This window comes from Lotus japonicus, chromosome 1, assembly GCF_012489685.1.
Source record: "Lotus japonicus ecotype B-129 chromosome 1, LjGifu_v1.2".
Taxonomy (NCBI): Eukaryota; Viridiplantae; Streptophyta; class Magnoliopsida; order Fabales; family Fabaceae; genus Lotus; species Lotus japonicus.
This window is the reverse complement of record NC_080041.1, coordinates 86,122,459-86,142,191: the sequence shown is the minus strand read 5'-3', so window position 1 is coordinate 86,142,191 and position 19,733 is coordinate 86,122,459.

Genomic DNA, 19,733 nt, shown 5'->3' with positions numbered 1-19,733 from the left:
AGTTTTTTAAAGAAATATATGTATCTTAGTAAATACTCAAATTTTATGATCATCTCCAATGTTTTTTTATACATCGAAAATTAATCACCTCCAATGTTTTATGTGTGAGTATGTGACTAAATAATCAAACTAATCCTAGTTATATATTTCTTGAAAGAATTGAAGAATACTCGCGGTTTAAAAAAAAATTGTAATTCTAGATGTTGTAGTAATTAACGAATTATTTAGAATTACATTTTTTTAAACACGAGTATTCTTCCATTTTTCAATAAGACAATCATGATAAATTTATATTAGACCATTGTCAACTAATTTTATCAATGAAATAAATTCAATTTTATCATATCATATCATATCCTATATTATTTTTGAAACAAAAAAGTGACAATTTCGACGAGTGTTACCCCTTTATTTTATGTCTTTTTTATAAGTTTCTCTCTCATACTATGATTAGTAGGTAGATTATGTCATATTTATATTTTTTGATTTTCTTAGTAATTTAAATATTAAATAATTTCATATTTTCAAAAATAATTAATGTATTAAAATTGCATTTAATATTTATTAATGACATTAAAATAATTAACAAATATCATTTTTCCTCTTGTAACCAAAAAAAATTAACAAAAGTCAATTGTGACTTTTTTCGAAAATAGTTATTTTATTAATTTTCATTTAATGATTTTAAATGATATTAGAATAATAAAAGTCAATTGTGAATTTTTTACCATTCATATAGAGGGTGACAAAGTCTTTTTTTAATTATTATGGTTATGTTTTATATAATAAAATAAAAAATTGAATGTAATATCTTACGTTCAAAATGATATAAAATATGTCATACAAAATTGATATCAAATAGTTTGAAATGATTGACTTAGAAATTAACTCAAAAATTTTGTATTTTATGTTTTTCGTATATACATTTGGAAGATTAAAATTGTTTTGTTATATTGAAAAATTAGGATAACAAATTAATTAAGATTAGAAAAAAAGCTTAAATAGGGATATACGTATTCAAAAAATAAAAACGAGAGAGAAAATATGAAAAAGTCTAATGTTTGCTAACAAAGTACTCTTATTTTATCCGTGCATGACACAGGATCAATATTAGTATATATACACTCACGAACAAATTTGATGAGAATGTTATGTTTCGAGTTGAACATTCTTGAAGGGTATAGGCCCCAAATTCTAGCGAGCAAAGGTGAGGTAATAGTCTAATCCTTTAGATAGATGTAAAAGTCCCTTTACATGATACCAAAACTCCATTTTATAGGGTAAATACAAGGAGTATTAATTCATAAGCAAAATGGGCTTGTTTGGCCTTGCTACGCGCTCAACCTAACTCCCTTACATTCTAGTGACCGCCTTATGACGATTTGTATAAAACACATTGTACTCGCCTCTAGCATGCGTGCTCTAGTACGCCTTTATTACATCTCCTGCACTTTCCTTTTTAGGCTGCATGGTTTAGGTGGTCTTATCAATTAAGCTATGAGAGGAACAGAGACTCTAATGACAGGTAAATTTAATTATATATGAATGTTATTTGTTTCTTTTAGTTTAAATATGATATTTAAACTAAGTGGATTTAAAGAAACCTTATGGTTTTTTCAAACTTTTAAACCTTAGATTGAAACTTTGTTAAATCAAAGATCTATATGTAAGTATAACCCGAACTTTTATTTGATAGTATGAGATTAAACTGTCTATTTTAAAGAAAGTTTAAAAAGTTTTTAAAAACAATGATCCTTTCACTTATCTAGCACGCTCTTCACAACCTTATGCTGAGCAAAGTGTCTGCTGAAAATCTCTTCATGCATATGATTTTGTTCTTCTATGTTGAATATTTTTCTGCTTTTATACTTAAATTTCAGGGGTAGTTGATGGAGCATGAATCCTTATAAGAGTTCATATCCAAGTGATTTGTGGAGTGGGACATGAACAATGACCACATGCATATACACAGGATGATGACCAGACTAAATGACCCCCTAAAGGGAATTAGGGTATAATAAAAGGCCACGAGTCCTTCAGTTTGTGGATTAATGTTGTAGGAATCGGATCATGATGGGTGAGATCCAGACTGTATAGAATTAAGATTATTGGAGGGGTTTGTGATGTCCTATAAGGTTTGATTTACATTTATGGAGGGTGAAAGGATATTACTCCATCAAATCAGCCATTATTAATGTCTCGATGAAAGCAGAAATTAGAAGACCTTCTACAATTTGTCCAAGCTGAAGCTGGCCCGTGTGAGTGATTGTGGGGAATGGCTTGATGGGTCTTGGCGTTGGATGTTTACGTGGCGGCGCCCGCTTCGGGGTCGTGAATTGATATGGGAACAGTCACTACTTCATGATCTTCTTGCTGCCCGGCTTTGTCAAGGTGTTCCTGACAAGTGGATTTGGTTACCAAGTGGTGATGGAAATTTCTCTGTTCAGTCCTTTTATTATTTTTTACAGGGACCAAGCTTTTCCGCTTTCTCTGCCATTTGGAATTCCCTAGTCCCTTCGAACGTCAAGGCCTTCGCTTGGCCGGTGGTGTTGAATCACATTGCGTCGTTGGTGAGCCTCCGGAGACGACAAGTTCCTCTACCTATGGCTGAGGTAATTTGCTTCTTCTGTCAGCAGGAGGAAGAGACTTCCTTTAACCTTCTTTTTGATTGTCAGTTTTCTCGCGAGGTTTGGAGCCGCTGCTATAGTTGGGTGGGGTGTTCCTTTGCTCCGTCTTTGTCTGCTCAAGACCATTTACTACAATTCAAAGTTAGGAGTAATAAATCTCAACAACGTGTCTTGTTCTCTATTTGGATGGCTGCTATTTGGTCACTTTGGATCCTGAGGAATGATTGTGCATTTAGGGGCAAAGAGAAGGATGTGTCTGCTGTTATGGACCTGATTCAATGGCGTTCGTGGCAATGGAACAAGGCCAGGTTGAAGAGCTTTGTGTGTTCTTGTTATGAGTGGAATGCCCAACCTCTATTGTGTGTCTCAGGCATTCGATGATGATCTGTTTGGTGCTGGTTTTGCTGGCCTAGTCTAGTACAGCAGCCTTCGTATCTTGGATACTGGATGAAGGTGTCTGCTGTTTTGCTTCATAGTCTAGTGGTGCATGGTTTTGACTCAATCAGTTCCCGTACTTCTCTTTTTAGATTTGTTTTGGCATTTGTTCTTGTATGTGTTTTATCTCCTTCTTTATGCATTATGGGTTGGGTACCCCTTGTACCTCCATTTATAATACACATTTGGTTTATCAAAAAAAATTTATATTTAAATTAAAAGGTTAAAATCTCACACGGGGAATAATATTTTACTTGAAAATATTTCCATATAAAAATAAATTTTAACAAGGTTTTAGTGGTTTACAATATAGTTTTATGTTAAATTTATACTACATTACTCCCTCCGTTCCTTAATATAAGAACCAAGCATCCACTTCACACCCTTTAAGAAATTTAGCTAATCTAGATAATTGCATTAAATTTGTTCTCAATTTATATCAACTTTCCAAAGTTACCATCCACCCATTATTCTTAATTTATATGCATCATTAATACTATAGCAAGTGGAAAGAGAGAAATTCAATTAAATAAGGGCATTCTTGTCAAAAAATAATTAATTCTCCACAAACTTCAAGTTGGTTCTTATAAAAAGGACCAATTGCACTTTCTATTTGGTTCTTATAAATATGAACGGAAGGAGTATAATATAGTCCACTTTCATTTTTTTGTACAAATTATACAGGTATGTACAAAGTCTGATATATATCATAAATTTTGTAGGGACTATGCAATATTGGCACAAACTTGGATGACTTGATATAAACATAATAATGTCATACTTTATGATTTATCTTTCACAATCCTCATTTGTGCTACTATCAGATTCTTTTTTTTCCCATGATTAATATGTGTTTATCATCTGCTTTATTGGTGATTTCTTAAATCTATGATTTGTGTTATTGTCTTCATGTCCAAGAAGAATGTGAAACGAGTTCATGTTGATCTAGATCAACCTTACAAGAGAAGTATTTTTGTCCACTTTGCTTAGCATTTCGGACTCTACTATTTCATTTGTTGTTTAATATATTTTTAATAATCAAGATATTGATTGACTTATCGAATATAACAAACATATTCCCCATACAACGCGTGCGGGTAAAAAACACTAGTTTTATATTAATTGAACTTATTTACATAGGCTAGCTAGTCGATTGAGCTAAAAATATTTTCTGACCGGCCCAAGCATTTATTTTATTTTACTAAATAGGTTTTTAAAAAAATCTTGATCCTATATATTTATTTATTATTATTATTTTGATAGGATTTATTTATTAATTTGGTAACACATGACTTGAGCATGTTGCACGCTAGGCCATAAGCCCTTTGTGAAACAGCTGGTTTATTTCTACCCACTCATTCTCAATGCTTATAATTAAATTATCCTTATTATTGAAATAAAATAATATTTTTTTCTCCGTTTCATAATAACTCTCAACTTAAAGAGAAAATGTTAGTTTCACAATAATTGTCCACTTAAAATTTTAATGGAGCATTAATTGATGTTTTTACATATAATGTCATTATGAGAAGAATAAATGAGGAGAGATAAAAGTACACTTTAAAAGGTAAACTAGGAAAACAATTGGAGTAATGAATTTTTAATTAATATTCTATATGCTTTAAATAATATGTTGTTCACAAAAAATGTCCTAAGTTTATTTATTGCTGCATCAACAACAATTGCCTCTTTGTCAAAAAAAAAAAACAATTGCCTCATTAATGATACAATTTTAAGGAAGTCATATTTCGTCTAGTTGTGAAGCTGAGTCTTAACAATGTAGATGTTGTTGAAACACAAGGTGTTAGAATAAGGTGTATCAACATATCAAAAAGTGGAAGTATCGTTGCTTTTCCAAATCAAACTAACTCTTGATAACACTCAAATGTTTCTTTCTTTTCACGCTCTTTTCCCTGAGTGTGGCAGCTAGGGGTTTCTTCCCCCTACAACAACAGCCCATAAGTGGTTCTTCGAGCACTATTGTGTTGTCCTTCGAGCACTATTGTGTAGTCCTTGTCCCTCCATGATTGAGCATCGACTATGTGTCTTTATTTGGCTCTGATATGCTCACCCATTATCGTTGTCTCACTTCGATGTCATAGATCTATGGTTGGGGTTGATTGTGGTGGTGCGTTTGCCACAGTGGTTTCCTTGGCCGTGAGGTGTGAGGTTTAAGGGTTATGTTGGTGGGTAGTTTGGGGATGAAGAGAAGTATCTTGGGTTTTTCTCCGCGTCATCCTTTGCAAATGTGGTTTTGGCTGGTGTATCTGTTTTCGGGTTTTACTTTATAGAGGCTTCGATGATAAAAGTGGGTTATGTGGGGACGAGGATGACTCGTGCCTTACTAAAATGAAGCTTGTGGAGTGCAATGCAACTTATTAGTTTCGATTTAGAATGAAAGTTAGGCGATATCTTGATTGAAAAATTGGTGTGAAAAGAAGAAAAAATAAAGAAAGATTAATATTAATTTTAGAGAAAAAAGATGATGCACCGACGGTGTAAAGTTTTTTTACACCGTCAACCAATCAGATTTCAAGAATGTGCCACGTCAATTAATGAAATTAAATAAAAAGAGATATTTCTCACATCCTTGAAATCTGATTGGTTGAAGGTGTAAAAAAACTTTACACCGTTGGTGCATAGAAATTAAACTCTTAATTTTATGTATACTATATTTTTATTTCTTATATATCTGTGTAATACTCTATTTTAAAATAAAGTACAGTGGTAAGCAAGCTCTATTCTCGTGAGAGTAAAATCATAAAATCGAATCATAGAAAAGTCACTGCATCCCAAATAGATTAAAAACTATTAACTACTAAGAAAAAAGTATTTTAATTTAAACTAAAATCTATTAAAGATTTAATTGAAGAATAAGATTTCAACTTCTTTTGCAAAATAAGATAAAAAAAAATTCTTTTGCAAAATCTTATCTCTCATTTGATCAAATTACTATCCCATTTAATCTATCTTATTGTTCTAAATTAAGATAAGTTTTAATAATATATTGCTGTCAAAAAAAAGTTTTAATAATATATTGTTTATATAAAAAAAATCGATCGACTTTTAACTTATTAAGATAATATTTATCCCTGTTATAAAAAATGGATCTATATATTTTTCAATTCTCAAAATTTGAAATAAATCTAAATTTAATCAAACGTGAATTTATTCAATTTTTTATTTTTTGGTTACAAGTAGACATTCAAATTTTGATTTGATTTGATTATTTTTTGGAATGAATGAGGGAGCTAGATTAAGAATTTACAAAAATATTTGGGGACTGCTTCTCTTTCTCTCTCGTCAGCATTCGATCCCAGACCAATCATGGAATCATGGAATATTGCTTCGACACAATTACCATGTGAACCATGGATGCCAACAAAATATTTGGGGACTATGAGTTCTAATAAAAAATCGACAACTTTTTTTGGAAGTGGACTAAGAATAAATAAATTTCTATGTAAAATACATATAATGGACAAGTAAATGAAAATTTTGTAGGCTGTTGTCCGGGTGAGACATTTTTAATATATCGGAAAGATAATTTATTTTACATTTATTAGGCTTAAAAGCATTTGTTGCCCCTGATGTTTCATGTTTGTACAAAAGACACCCCTCATCTATTTTTGTCAATGTTTGTACCCTCGATAGTTCTAAAAAGTGCAACGAGTACCATTCCGTCAGTTTGACGTTAGAAAACTAACAGAGGGGCTTACGTGATTTTTTTTATTCTCCTAATTGCCACATGTATTATAATAATAATTAAAAAGAAAAAAAGTCAGCGTTTCCGTAAAAAATCAGCATCTTCTTCTTGTTTAGAAAAAAAATCAGTGTTCCATAAAAAAAATCAGGGTTTTCTTAAAAAATCAGTACATAATCATATAAAGAATACATCCCCAAATTTAAAAAAAAAAAACCCAAATCCCAAAATTCTTAAATCCCTAAATCAGAAAATACATCCAGATTCATCTTCTTCTTCTTTGAACACATCCAGTTCCACAGCTTCTTCTTCCTTTGGGTCATGTCCCATTAATGAAATTGGTGCCACAACATGAAAATCTCTTCATCATCCCTTCCAAAACGAAACCCCTCATCTTCGTCTTCTTTCTCTTCACCTCAGGATAAGGATGCGGTGGAAGAAACACTTCATATCAGAGGAGAAGGATTGGAGTAGTAGAGTTTTGGTTGAAACACTTCATATGTGTGTGAAGAAATAAACAGATCTAGGTGAGATCGAGATCGAGAACGGGAAAACGGGAAGAGATCAAGAGAACTGGAAGAGATTGAGACCACAGGGATGAGTTTCAGTCATGGCCTTTGTTCATGGATGAGTTTCAGGCATGGCCTTTGTTTAGGGATGGGTTTCATCTTTCTTCTCCTCTTCTGTCTCAGGAAGAAGAAGAGAGGGTGCTGCAAGAACCAAACCATGTTTATCATCATTCAGTTTCTTCTTCCCATTCTTCTCTCGTCCTCTTCTTCTTATGACCGAAATTTTTCTTGGTCCCTGAGAGAAGGCAAGATCGATGCTTTGCCTTTTGGGTTTTCTGATTCTCTCTTGATGGGTTTTCAGAGGTTGGGTTTGGGGTTGGGAAGCGTGAGGGAGGGAGGTTGGGGTTGGGTTTTCTGTTTCTCTTTCTTGCTGGGTTTGCTCTGTTTCTTTTTCTTGCTGGGTTTTTTCATGTGTTTAAAAGATGAATATGAATGGTTGAGAATGAGTTTTTCTGGGTTAATGTTATGATTTTTGGTTGAATATGAAGATGTTAATTTTTTTGGTCTAACTTATGCTCTTTTCCTTTGTTGTTCCCGTCTGAGAAGAGTTATTGATGATGGCAATTAAGAGTATGAAGATGAAAGATTAGAGTTAACAAATTGATTAAGGGTTTTTTAAAAGATTTAATTAAAAAAAATTACTTATTTCATGTTGGGTTGGTTATTTTACTGATATTTAAATTCCCCTCTTTTTTCTTTCTTTTTTCTTTTTTAGCTACTATAATACATGTGGCAATTAGGAGAATAAAAAAATCCACGTCAGTCCTTTCGTTAGTTTTCTAACGTCAAACTGACAGAAGGGTACCCGTTACACTTTTTATAATCATCAAGGGTACAAATATAGACAAAAATAAATAGGGGGTGTCTTTTACACAAACATGAAATATCAGGGGCAACAAATGCTTTTAAGCCTTACATTTTTTAACATTATATCATATTTCTTAACTTTTACCACTTGATCTATCATATGAGGATCGTGCATGTAAGACCCTTTAAATACGCACCTGATTTACTTAAGACTTAAGAGACACGCTACTAATAATTATTTAACTTAGAATAATTGCATTAATACATACTTATAGGTTGAATGCTCCACTTTAAATTATGAGATCTACTAATGTCATTGTTGTGAATAAGCTAATTGTTTTTGACCAACCTGATTTTTTTTAAACTTGTAAAGCAGATAAAATAATTGTTTTTGGACCAACAATTTGATTTTAATGAAAGTTTCTAAATTGAAAAGTAAGTCTCATCCTTCATTTACTAAACTTAGGTGCTCAAATAATGTAATTATTTTCAATCAAAGGTAAAAAATTAATTAGTTATCCAAATACGTACCTGCTGATATATATATAAGTAACAATACATTTGACTATAAAGAATGGAAACTGTCTACTACGTACTAAATAAACATACATGTATTTACATGTATTGATATCAATAAAATTACAAATCTGAACATAATATGTGAAGTTATGAACAGTTAAACAATTAGCTTTTCACAAATCACGCTCGACCTTCCTGCTGAGAAAATAAGAGAAGATCGAGAGGCCCTAATCACCCATAAGCATTGTGCAAACACAACTATATATGTTTCACAAGTATTGATGGAGAAGTTAAGATTTACAAGGTGGATCGAATAAGCAAAATTCTGACACATTAACTTCAACATGAATCCATATTGAGTCCAACGGATATTCACTAGTGTTGCTTACGATTGCAATCTTGTTATGAAAGAAGGTATCGGAACGGAGCTAGGAGAGGGTGACAAGTCGGTAGAGGATCCTGCATACAACCCACTTGTTCTCTCTAGCAAAAGAGATTTCTTGATCTTCTTCTTGAGTTTTGAATTGTGCGTCGTAGTTTTAGTCACCTGCTTAACGCGTTTAACGTTCTTTCTTACAAGCTTCTTCACTTTGGTGCATGGATCACGTGTGGATGCGTGTTGGATCTTGTTAGTTGCGTTCGGCGTGTTCTCCTTCTGGCAGCTATGGCGGGAGTGAGGAGGTATATATTTGGGAATGGGATTCTGAGAGTTCATGGAAGGTTTGCTTATAACACCATCCTGATGATCAAGATGAAGAATTGCACCACCACACATGTCTATCAAATTGAAGGGAAATCAGATCAAAAAGGAGTAGAAAGTGTAAAATCAATATCAAGGAGCAGCTGAAATTTCATGAGAGTGAAGAGATGGGTAAGGGTATTTTATAATTGGTGCCACCGACGTGGAGTTTGGATAGAAGTAGAACGTAAATAAATCCAAACAGAATCTACCTAAACTATATTGTTCACAAAAATAAGGTAATATTTATTTTATCCAATAATTTGTTAAGATGATTTTATCCATTTCTTTTTTTTGATAAATGATTTATCCATATCATTAGTATGTAGTTTACTGTAAAAAGATATTTGAAAAAGCAAATAAACTGAAATTAAAATAATGATATTTTCTTTAAATTGGATAAGACTTCTAAGGTAGTTTTTTTTTTTTAAAAGAAAAGATATTGAATAAATAGGAAAGGAACTCTTGGGAACAAATATTTCCCAAGTAAGAAAGAGTCTAACAGGAAAATGAAAACATACAAGCAAAAAAATAAAAAAGATAGTACAAGACAAAGAAACAAGCACAAAATGAGAAGAAAAAAAAACGGCCTCTAAGATAGTTTTACAAATCGATCTTATTAAATTAAAACAAATTAAAATCTTGATACATGTTTCCATAAAAAAAAAATCTAGATATGTAATCTATTTATGGCTTATAAAAAAAGTAATCTATTTATGAATTTTAATTTTAATATTGCGAATTTTATATATCTTTTAACCGTTATAAGATATATGCTTGTTAATATTGCAAAAGATATTTGAATAAAGATACGTTTTAGGACGTTCAAAAAAAAGATGCGTTTTAGGATAAAAATCTAGTTAAAAGTCTATATATATATTAGTAGAGATTGAACTTTCATAAATTTTGATTGGGTAGGGTTGGTGAGTTAATTAGAAAAATGAAGGGTATTGAAGGATGCAGAGTTAGGATTCAAACCCTCGTGAAATAACTAATTTACGTTAACAACTAACATTTGTCTATAGAAAAAATAAATTTTAATCGGGTTAAATATCATTTTGGACACTTTAAATATAAAGAGATTTAATTTTAATCTTTCACTAGAGCAAATTTCCATTTTGGTCCTGCACAATTAGAGAATTTTTTTGGGTCCTTGCTTTGAATCAAGTCGTAGCCCTTTCTGCCATCACCGCTCTCACTCTTTGTCTCATTATTTCTCCGTTGGTAATATTTCACTAGTTGAAGGGTTTGTGTTTTTCTTTTCTACACTATCAATGGATGGTGGATGGAATTCGGGTTAATTTGGCCACACATCCTTTAGTGAGGTTTGGAGGAGTGATATATAGGGTAAATTGAAGAATGGAGGTTCAGAGGCGGGTGGCTGAGCAGAAGTATAAGGGAGAGGGTTGAGTGCGATGGTGGATGTGAGGAGGAAGAGAAAAATGATAAATGAGAGGAGTTGAGACAAAAACTAAAGAAAAAATTCAAGGAATCAAAACTGGTGAAAATGGGAATTTGATTTTTTTTTGTACATCGGAAACATAAATTGCACCTGCCAGGAATCGATCTCTGGACATCCCTCTACCCAACCCATATGCTCAGGGACGGAACTAGCCTTGGTGAAATGGGGCCTTCGCCCCCAATAAAAATACAAAGCTCCCAGTATATGTCCTAAGAAAAAATGTATTCGCCCCCTATAAAGAAAATCTATTCACCCCTAGAGTAGTATTGATTGGCCCCTAAAATAATAAGGCTTTGCTTGGATTTTGACTTTATTAGTTTTTTTTTATGATATTCAGAAACAAATTTCAAAGTTTATCCTAATAGTTGTTAGGAGCTTTATCATGAGTATCTTTTTGCTGGTGTTGCACCAGCACCCTTTTAATGGGACGATTTGTAATTTTTCAATTAATCATTTAGAATATAAATAACTAAATTATAAATGTTTTTAATAAAAAAATCATAGAAAATTAAAACTAAAAGGTTTAAAGCCCTTCCCTTTTTAAATGGGTACCATAAAATTGCTTTTTTTTTATAATTAAAATATCGAGTGACATTTCATTATGCACGAGATAAGAATGGAAGAGAGAGAAATGAGAGATATAATAAATAATGTGATAAGAAAAATATAATGAAAAAAAGTAGATGAAAATGAGATGGAAGAGAAATAAACTATACACATTACACTACAAACAAAATCAGTTGGTTCTTCTTATAATTTTAAAGTACGTGGCATTTTGTTTTTGACTTATATTAATGGTATTTATTTATTTCTATGTATTTTTAGGTGTTTTTTAGAAAGCAAAATTATATTGATATAATGATGAGAAAATTGATATAATTCACAACCCTCTTCAAAGGGATTAAAAAGACAGAAAAAAAAAAAACCCTAAAGTCTAAGAGAAACAACCCAAAGAACACTACCAACCCCAAAAGCCCACGTGGCATAACCAGGAACATGGAAGCATCCTTATGTTTTTCAATATTATGGCAATATTATTATCATAGATGTGTTGTGTTTTTTTTTTTCTAATTTTCTATACGTATTTTCCATTTTTATTCCATTATGAATTCTTATTTGAATAAATTTTTTACAGTTACTATTAATAGAAGCCCTCATTTTAAAATTTGTTCAAACTCTTATATAAAATTTTGCCCCCTCAAACAATTTTTCCTAGTTCCGTCCCTGCATATGTTCCCAGCTCCTACCACTTGAGTTATCTTACGGGGATGAAAATGAGAATTTGATGTAACCACTCCCACCAATTTGATTTCACCCTCTTTAAAATTCTGATTTCCTAAATTTCCTTGTGCTTCATTGTTTAGTTCTAAAATTCACTGCACTTTTTTGCTATTAATTAACATACCAGATAATTAAAATTCTTACCAGATTCTTATTCTCGGTACAACTTTTTGTCATTCACATTATAGAAATTTAAGTTCAAGAAACTTATTAATTAATGATATTAGATTTTAAGTGTTTTTAACTCATTTATAGGACGTCTGAAAACCCGATAGTTTATTTTTCCAAACTTCGTATGTATCAGATTTTCAAAAACTCAACAATATGTTTTTAACTCATCTACCGGTTTTTCAAATATAGGGTAATTTATTTTTTCAACCCCGTGATTCCGAAAATGTGTTTTTAACATACTGAGTTTTAAAACCCAAAATTTAAACATATATATTCCAAGAATTTAAAAATATGAGAAATGAGTTTTTAAAATACTGGATTTTCAAAGCTAAATGAGGGTAGTCTTAGAATTTCAAGAAGAAGGTCGTAGTGTTAATGACAATCCCATGAAAAAGTCCATCTAAACACTCCTTCATCTGACTATAGCTCCACCACATGTACTAATAACTTGTAAAGCATTCCAAAAAAAAACTAATCACTTGTAAAAAAAAATCACATAAGCTATGTTTTATTTTGGAAAGGGATCATATAAGCAATATCACATCATAAATTCTTACTACATGTAAAACATTTTAAAGGACCAAGATCTTATTAAAGGACCAATTTACATTTAGAGAGGAATAAAAAAATATAAGCTATGGATTTATCGTATACAAAACATTCTAAATTTGTATTGAACTAAAAGACAAATTACACTAAGCCGGCACAACAATGTTAGAAACTATAAGTAAATGCAACTCAGTAGGGTGTAAAGATCACTATTGAAGATAAGTATGAAAACACAATCCAAACGAGAATAGCTTATCAACACATGAATTATATAGACTATGTTTGACATGTTTAGCTGATAAGCTAGCTGAAAGCTGAAAAGCTACCTGAAAGTTTAGAAGCTAGCTAATAGCTGAAAGTTGATAGCTGAAAGTTGAAAGCTGAAAAGCTACGTGATTAAACAAAAATGTTTGGTAAAACTAGCTGTTAAACAAGCTGAAATTGTAAAAGGACATACTTGTATAATTATTTTTATATTTAACATTACTTTATTTTCACATTAATACTTATATAATATTGATATTAAAATTATGGTGCTTGCTGTGGTACCTTAATTTAAATGAGGGTATCATACCTTAAATGACGTAAAACCTCTTTATCTCCAATTTTTTTAACTTCTAAAAGGCTCTAGCACCATCATTCATGAGCATTTTAGTAGATTATCTCATTATCTTGTCGTTCACCAGACAACAATTTCCATATCTCACCCTTATTGTGGTCAGTAACTCTCTTGTTCTAACATCGCGTACATTTCTACTTACACCACTAAATTCTAACTTAAAAAGAGCTGCAACAACCGACTTAAAGTCTAAGATTCCAATAAAAGTTAAAAGGTCTAAGCTTCTCTCTTTCTCTACCCTTCAATTTCACAATTTCATATAGTCGGAGTACCATACCAAAAAAAAATTGAGGGTACCACAGAATTTACCTAAAATTATTATCACTTTAAATATTTTTATTAACTCAAGTTATGTATAATCTTAAAAATATAATATTAATTTTTACTTGTTTTTATTAATGTAATATTTTTTAATGCTTGTGGTGCGCAGCGGTGTGGTGGAAGTGGTAGCGAGAACTGCATACGTAAGTGTGAGGGGAAAATATGTTTAGTGTTTTTATAAATATATAAATATATAAGGGTAATGGTGGAATTTTAATAAAATGATAAGGATAAAAATGAGAATAAATTTAATAAGATATAAGCTTTAAGCTATAAGCAACCTGAGATAGCTTATAGCTTAAAGCTTTAAGCTACTGAAATAAGCTTCTTCACCAAACACTTTTGAAGAGCTTTTAAGCTAGTCAAATAAGTTATAAGCTAGCTGAAATGACATGCCAAACATAATCATAGCCTCTCTTTAGATATGCCGGAAAAAGACACGCAACATACGAATAGAAATTGTAACAATCTCTTATATACACACAACAGTCAGCAGTGGCGGAACTTGGAGAAAATTTTCAAGGGGGCCGAAATAAAATTTTGAAACATAAATTAAAATGTTTTTATCAGCCATATTTATACCGAAGAAAATAAAGATTAAACTAACTTATATACTTGAATATTAAAATTTATTATAAGTAATGTCAACCATTTTGAAAATTTATTTATCATTTTTTCAATTCTTAGATTCTTGATGCATTTTTCACCTTTAAATAACATTTTTTCATTAATCTTACGAGTCGGAAAAAAGAATTTATTCTTTTACTTTTGATGACTAGTTTTCTAAAAGAAATTTGTCTCAATTGTATATTGTTTTTTATGGTATACAAATATTTGTGTTCTAAACTATTATATTTGAAACTCTCACTTTTCTATGAAAAGAAGAAAAAAAATAAAAATATCATTGTAATTCATTTTGACCTTGTGTGATGATAGATCTACTAATAATTAATAGCATAAAAACAACTATCAATATTAAAGATAAATAAAAAGATGTATATGAATACTTAAAGTTGGCTAAAAGGAAGTGAAAAAACTTTCCTACTGTAACAAAAAAAAAGGAAGTGAAAAAGAAATAAAAATAAAAACCTAGCTTGCTAAAAGAGTAAAAGGGAGTGAAAATAAAATTGAGATTGGTGGGATTCGAACCCAACATCTCAATTGAAAAAGCAAATGGAATTACCGCCGGAACAAAGCCGTGTATAAGAATATGTTTGCAAATTATGATATATATACTATGTTTCAAGAAAAAAATATGAAGGGTACTATATTAAATTTTTCCAAAAATTTCGGAGGAGCCGAGGCTCCCCTGTGCACACACTAAGTTCCGCCACTGACAGTCAGATATGCTAATTTTGTATATCCCTTTCCTTCAATCACATTATATCTAATTATCTATTATTTCTCTCCAATTTCTTTACAAATTGATGTCTACGTAAAAAATAATGCAGAAATCTATATTGTTCTAAAATAAACACACACACGCACTCTTTGGGTCTTGCATGTGCTCTTGTTTGTTCCTTTCTCTTCCCTCTGCACATCACTATCCAGACGTATTCATATTTCATTGGGAATAATTAGGACATACAACAATACACCATGAAAATGAAGCTTCTTCTTATGCTTCGATCTCATGCTTCTTCCCATTCTCCACCAACCCATTTGGGTTCACGTCGGCACGTTGCCGCCGCAGACCCTCTTGTTTCCTCCGCACAAGTTCCTCTTTCCTCAGGTACTCAATCATCATCTCTCATTCTCTACATAATCTCTGTTAGCTTAATAGTTTTTTTTTTCCTACCATGTTATCAGTTATTCAGGTGGAGGGGCACTGAGATGCAAGTAAATAACACAAGAAAATGAGGGTTTGAATTGTGTACTTGAAAATTGCTTTTTAAAATTTTGATTTGTGAAAAGAGTATTAGTTCTTAAGAAAACGTTTTGTGTGAGTTTTTGTAAACCGTTTAGTGTAGCAGAAATATAAGCAAGTAAGTAAGGCAGACGATCAACACACAGAGATTTATACTGGTTCACCCTAAATGATTGGGTTACGTTCAGTACTTGGCCACCACCAAGATTTTCACTAGCAAGTATTAAAGACTTCTCCAATACAAGTATTCTCAAGGACTTCGATCTCCTACAAATATTATCACGGACTTCTCCAAGTATTCTACAAGACTCCTCCTACAAGTATTGTTCAGGACTTCTCCCACAATCTTAAAAAGATTATATCACTCTACAGGGTTTTTCTTCGTTCAAGAGTAATGTTAGAGAATTTATGGCACTGGAACTCTAAGTGTTTGGGTTTAGATTTGACTTTGATTCACTTAGGTCAGATTTGACTTTGACTCTTTTAAGGTACGAGGTTCTCTATTTCACTTGCAGAAATAAAAGCTTTGGTTTGACTCTTAGGAAATTTCTGCTTGAGCTTTGAATGTTTTGAAGAAGCTTGAAATGAATGCTTGAGTTCTAGTCTTTCAGAAGTTAATTCTCTCGGTCTTTAATTTTCAAGAGCGCCTTATATACTCGTTTGCTAGTGTTGTAGCCGTTGTGAGACACAATTTGACTGTTGCTCTAGCCGTTATGTAATGAGATCAAACCGTTGATTCAAATGGCTTCGGTTGGTAGCTTCATTAAATGCAAGCTCAGAGGCAAATCTATCCTTTAGCCGGAAAGGTGATGTTTGTCAGCTAGTAGGTGACGATAGACTTAGGCTTCTTTTCAGACATGAGACAATTGATAAATATGATGTTGACGACTTGTCCTTTTCCCTTGTTGGTCAACGTGCCTTTAGCTAAAGTGAACTAGTCTTCACGTGATCGGATTTGGATGTAAGTCAATTGGTTGTCTTTTGATTTGAAAGTAGGGCAATTGGTTGCAATCTGACTTTAACTTTGGCGCTCAAAATTTGTCTTCAATATTTCTGACTGATGACGTGTGGCATTGGACGGTCAGAGAGTTGTGTCTTGACTTGAATGAGTTTGCTTGCCAAACAGTCTTGTGAATTCTGAAGTTTCTCTTTTTTTTTGTGATGATTGAACGTTGAAGAGTATAACATGAATTGAGTTTCTCCTGAAATTCAAGTGTTATAATTAGTTTGGTTTTCAGTAGGAATATTTCTATAAAAAAATTTGTGATTAAAATAAGATTTTAACAACGTTATGATGTGTTTGAACTTAACACACACCACCACAAAAAAAAACCTGAATAAGAATGTTGTAATAATTATCACCGTAGCCAGCATTGCACTCTGTTCTCATTTTGAGCTCGTTATGCTTCTGGATTTATCATAGGAAGTGTTCTGTACTAGGGAGATCTGACGTCGGAAACTGATAGAAAGTAAACCCTAGCAGAGTACTAAAAATATCATAAAAGGAATATTCTCATTAAATGTTCAAAAGGTACTTTTTACAAGGGGTTGACCTCTCCTTTTATAGAGGGAATGATCATAACGTGGACTTTCTCTGTACTTGGGCCTGACAACCGGGGCCCAAGCCTCTATACATATAAGACAAAACTAAAGGAATCTTCCAGCTGGCGCGTGGACCCATCCAAAAGAAGGGCGGGCTTCGACGTTGTTCCACAAACCCCGCCATGGCTGCTTTCGTTCATCTAAATGCTCGATTTGGGCGGGAATAAGGGATACTTATGTCCCGCCCAGTCCACATGCCCCCAAGACATGAGGCTTAAGTAAGTTGAGTCGAAATGTCTTTATACGTTGCTTCATCGCCTGCCTTTATCATTTACCTCGTTCTTCTGATAATTGTATCGCCGTTCTTTCATTTGTGTAGGTGACATGAGACTTAGGTTCCTTGAGCTGAGACGTCTTTACAGTATATCGCCATTCTTTGTAGTCATGGGCCTGTCGTCGCATTCTTGCCTATGAATTCTCGCCCTTTTCATGTTCCTTTATATGTCGCCATTTTTTATCTTTGTCGATACATCGCCGTTATCACACCTGTCAATCACGTCTTTTCAACTGACACACGTATCCTTCTTTTCCGGGATTTTGTTATCATTTGCCATAAATGCAGTTGTGCGTCTCGAGGAGTTATGTCTTTTCGTTTCATACCTTTTCAAATTTCAAATCCCACGATCCCACGACCTTTCACAATCTTTCCCACTCATTCTCTCTCTTCCTTTTTCTTCTATAAATACCCTTTTCACCTTTCACTTTTCACTTTTCTGGAAACCTTCGTTCCGAAAACTTTTCATCGCAGCTTTCCCTCTCTTCTTTGTTCTCCGGTGAACCTTGCTCACTCCGGCCGTCGTCATTGCGCGGTGCTCCCCCATCGCCGACTGTAACACCCCAATTTCTCAACTGAGGAGTCACATTAGTAACCTAACAAAGTCTAAGGACCAATCTGCAATCCCTAAAAACCAAGGGAATTTTTTTTCTGTAAAACAACTAAACACTTCGGCTAAAAGGTTGGAAACATACCATAACTTTATTTAGATAACTTGTTTCCCGATATACAGTAATAATAGTTTACAATACCATAAGTAAGGTTCAGAATGAACATGCGCACTTTAACAGTGGCGGAAGCAAGACTTTAATAACAGAGTTCTCATAAAGTAAAAGAGACTCCAACATAATCCACAAGAAGAGAAGCAAAGCTGCTTCTCATACCTCTACTCCACCGCTTACAACTCGATCTCCAACTCGAGTAGCTATGCCTCGGCGGAAGGATCTCCATCGCCTAATAGCGTTAAGCGCCCAAACAACAAGTAGCAAATAGAAAGGGTTAACTCCATGCAATTACCATGTATAAAAGAGAAAAATCATGCTGTTCGAATTTAATTACCTGGCATGGTAAATAACTAGCAACATAACTCAACTCATATATCAACAACTTAAACATAAATCGGACTCAGATAATAATAACCTCAACAATGTAACATCAAATCAGATATCAATAAACCAATACGAAAATCCAACAACATAGGGTCAGGTGTTAGTTCCCTATAATGCAACTATATGCTGCTAACAAAATGGATCGATCAATATCGTCTCTCAAGATGGGACAATGATAGGACACACCTCCTCATCGCCACTTATAACGTCATACATGACGGGACAATCATAGGACACACCTCCTAATCGCCACTTAACGTCACACAAGACGGGACAATCATAGGACACACCTCCTGATCGCCACTTAGCACCTCGCAAGATGGGACAATGATAGGACACACCTCCTCATCGCCACTTGACTCAAGCCCTATATGCCAAGTCAGACAATAACAAAGCCCACCCAAGGACCAATCCAAAGTAACCACATGTTCCATCCACTAGGAAGCAGTAACGACAGAAACCAGTAAACGGCCGAAGCCTCTCAGAAAACATTTTCCAAATTCAGCATAATAATCATAATCATCTGCCAATCAATATAAACATCTTCATCTCAAACACAGGCAGTGCGATAAAAGCATGCAAGACTCAAAGACGCTCTAAAACCGAGTTACCCTTACCTTCGTGAGTAGAAGTTGGGCATGGAAATTGCGAACCTAGAACAAAGAAAACACAATCATCAACACAAGCTTCACTAGGAGCAACACGATCTACTAATACTAATCGAAATCGTAAAGAAAGCCTCTAAAGCTTCAGAGTTCCTATTTAGGCACAAATTGACAACGGAGACTTCGTTCGCTAAAACGAGCATAACTCGAGCTACAGAACTCAGAATGACACGAAACCGGCGCCAAAATTTCGACAATTGAAAGAGCTACGCAATGGCTCAGGTCATAGAGACCCAAAAATTATTTTTGGACACGGTACCCAAGCAATTAGGTTTCGGCCACTATGGAAAATAGGGTTTTCGAACTTTTTCTTCGATCTAAATCAATTCACAAGGTAGTTTTAGGGTAAAACTAAGGCAAAGAAATTGTCGGAACAATTTTCGGACAATCGGGTCGAAATACGACTATCCAGGG